Genomic DNA, 3,313 nt, shown 5'->3' with positions numbered 1-3,313 from the left:
CGAAACGAATAGGGGTTTAATTTTTAATGAAAAAAGATGCTATTATGTCACCTTGGCCACATAAGATGACAGCGATAAACCACCTGAAAATTTCTTTATTTGGTTGCCCTCCAGTGTTGCATATACCCTAGAAATTCATGCCAAAGGCATGCGGTGTAAGGTAGTGGTCAACACAGTTTGAGTCCCTAAAATGCCATTTAAAAAAAAATCTTTGGCATACCTCGCTGGGGTCATAGAAAGGTACGTCACCTGATGAAATCGTGAATTCTACATAAGGCAAATTTTACAGAAGACGGAAACAAACTGATTTTTTTTTTGTGAGTCATTTGGCGTTCAAGACAAAAACTAAATGGATAAATGGAATATTACCTTTTAAAAATAATAGCAAAGAACTTTTTTTTAAACCGTAGACGGTCATTCTTTCATAAAAATGTGGAATGCTACTTACGTAATTCCAACCTCAGAGCTCCTACACGCTCCATTGTCATGACAGAGAATCAAAGGTTTACTGCACACAGCGTGGCTCGGTTCTAGTGTACCGTCCGACAAATTATCACAAAATATAATATGATTAGTTATTTCGAAGGCCGAGCAGTTTTTTCAGGACGTTTGTGTGTGTGTGTGTGTGTGTGTGTGTGTGTGTGTGTGTGTGTGTGTGTGTGTGTGTGTGTGTGTGTCTGATTGTGTTATTTCTGTAGTATTCTTCTGGGAGGTGGTGTTGACTGGGTCTAAATATAAGTAAAAAGGAAAAATAGAGAATGGGGTTTGATCAGGGATGAGAGGTTGGGGTTTGAGGTGGAGAGTTTGCTGCAGATAAAGGGTGGACAGTGGGGAGAAGAGTTACAGATGGACTAGGGGGGAGGGTGGTGGACAGATAAAAGGCTCGTGATATCTGTCAAATTACTCAAATTATTCCCTGTCTCTTTTTTCCAATGGATTTTAAGAACGTTTCAAATAATTGCAGACCCAATTTTAGTGTATAGTATGCTAACCTCACCCCCCCCCCTCTCCTCTCTCCTTATATTTCTCTTCCTCTGATGACTCTCCTCTCTTCCCCCCCCCCACCCACGCCCCATACCTTTTTCTTAATTTGGTATGGCAATGTATATCTAAACGGTTGGTAGCTTTGGCTTGGTTGATTCTTGTTCAGAACCATCTGGGCCTATTTAGCTGGGACGTAATTTATCCGCAAATTATGAAATTGTTTCTTTTATTTGGAAGAATAGCAATTTAAGCATTTTCGAGGTTCTTTTATACCCAATGGGTTAAGTTTTTCTTCTCAATTTAAGAAGACCAAGAGGCTCCTTTATGAGAAAAAGGGAAACCATTTTACTTCAACATTTATTCTATAAAAAGAGAAACCGTTTTCAATCAGATAGATCGTCTAGCCTCACAGCTCGACTTTAGTGGGTGAAGCGGATGGCTGACCAAGAAAACAGACCTTAACAGTTCGAGACACCTACGAATTTTTAGTAACTTCCACTCTTTCCATTACGCATCTCTCAGCTGGTGTTCCAGAACTTCGTGTCCCCTGTGTATAAACACTTCCATTCTCAATTTTATTTGATTAAAACATTTCCGTTTTTTTTAGAAGTCAAAATTTGTGGACTGCATCTGTGCCATTTCGTGAATAATACAAGTGCCACGACGGTTGTAATTGTTGAAAAATTCTAAACAATGAAATGGCCAGTTTTTTTGTTTTTAAAAAATTTGTTGTTCAAGAGGAAAGTTGCTCTAAGAAAATAAATAGACAAACAAGCAAAAAATGGATAAATAAATTTAAAAAACCCAAATAAATCAATAATAGATAAATCCCCCCCCCCCCTGAAAAATGATTCTATCACTTCTTAGAATTGTTTTCAGCTGGCCATCATTTACTCGTTTGGTGTGTTATACAGTTTTATTTTTGCATGAAATGGTCCTTCTCTAGAACTAACTTATATTTTCTGTATATCTAAGAGTTCTCCTCACTATACGACTATTGGGATAGTTCAATCTGTATCCTAATGCTATTAATTTCCCCCTTTCCTTCCTCTGGTATCCTTGTGATGTCGAGGGGAGGTGCAAGTTTCGGTCCGGTGCTAAGTGTCTGTGATAGACATGTTATGTTGTTCCAGGACCTTTTTATCCCCATCCAGCCAGGTCCTTCTTTGTCTTCCTCTTGATTTGAAGCCAGATTCACGGGAGTGATAAGCTCTTGCAGCTAGCTGTTTGCGGCATTCTAATTAAATGTCCAAACCATTCGACTCTTTGACGCTCAATGAAAAGTATTACTGGTGGTATTCCGATTTGTAGGCGTATGGTCTCGTTTCTTAAGCGGTCTCTTCTGGTGACCTTGATGGTTTTGCGGAGAAACCTCATTTCGCGTACATTGGTTTAACTTTCTTGCGTTTGGTTTAGGGACCATGTTTGGCACTGGTATGTTAAGGCTGGTATGAAGATACTTGTATTGATAAGCTGGGATATCACTTTGATTTGGATGTTTTTGTAGCTGAGCAGGGGTGCTATCTGGTAGGTCACTGCATTTGCCTTCTTAGTTCTTGTTTCTATCTCTTTATCCATACACCCAACTAAAAAATTGTGTGAAGATGCTTCCCAAATATAATTACTCCTCTACTTGTTGGAGTTGTGTTCTATCAATAAAGATGTTGAGTTTCTCTGGGTTTCTATTGACCATCACGACTTCTGTTATTAAAATGGAGATTTTCATGTTTAGGTGTTCGTATTCCTCTTTTAGTCTTCCTGTATGTTTTTGTAATTCCTCTCCATCTGTATTTAATATATACCCTGGTCATCAGCAAATAGAAGCTCGTTCCGTTCAATGATGTTGTCATTAGCTGCTTTCGTGTTCTTATCCAATGTAAGTGATCAAGAGTAGCGAAGAGAGAACAAGCCCTTGTCTCACCCCTGACCTGATGGGGAACCAGTCCGATAGTCTCTCTGTTGACCTTATGGTGCACTGGCTGCTTTTCTATAAAGTGCCATGATGTTCTCTATCAGTTATTGTCTTTCTAAACCACTCCACTAAGACTTTCCAAAGTTGACATCTGTTTACCTGGTCGAACACCTTTTCCTGGGTCCGCGAAGACAATGTTGAGGTCTTTGTCATGTACAATGGCAGTCCCACACAACCACCTTAATGCAAAAATAGCGTCAGTACAGCCCTTGTCTTTCCTGAAGCACCACTGGGCTTCGCTGAGTTGTCTCAATAATTGGTCTAATTCTCCTCCTTAGAATCTTGGCAAACAACTTACTCACATGGCTGAGAAGGGATAAAAAGTATATTATATACATACACCCCCCCCCATATATA

General features: G+C 39.4%; 1 protein-coding gene across 1 annotated transcript in view; it reads left to right on the top strand.

The window, feature by feature from the left end:
• LOC101857847 (limbic system-associated membrane protein) overlaps window positions 1-3,313 on the top strand; it is a gene marked incomplete in the record, with an annotated part of 55,183 nt that overhangs the window by 1,098 nt on the left and 50,772 nt on the right.

This window comes from Aplysia californica, unplaced genomic scaffold (assembly GCF_000002075.1).
Source record: "Aplysia californica isolate F4 #8 unplaced genomic scaffold, AplCal3.0 scaffold00009, whole genome shotgun sequence".
Taxonomy (NCBI): domain Eukaryota; kingdom Metazoa; phylum Mollusca; class Gastropoda; order Aplysiida; family Aplysiidae; genus Aplysia; species Aplysia californica.
Note: the sequence above shows the minus strand (reverse complement) of the source record. Positions and strands in the feature narration are given on the sequence as shown.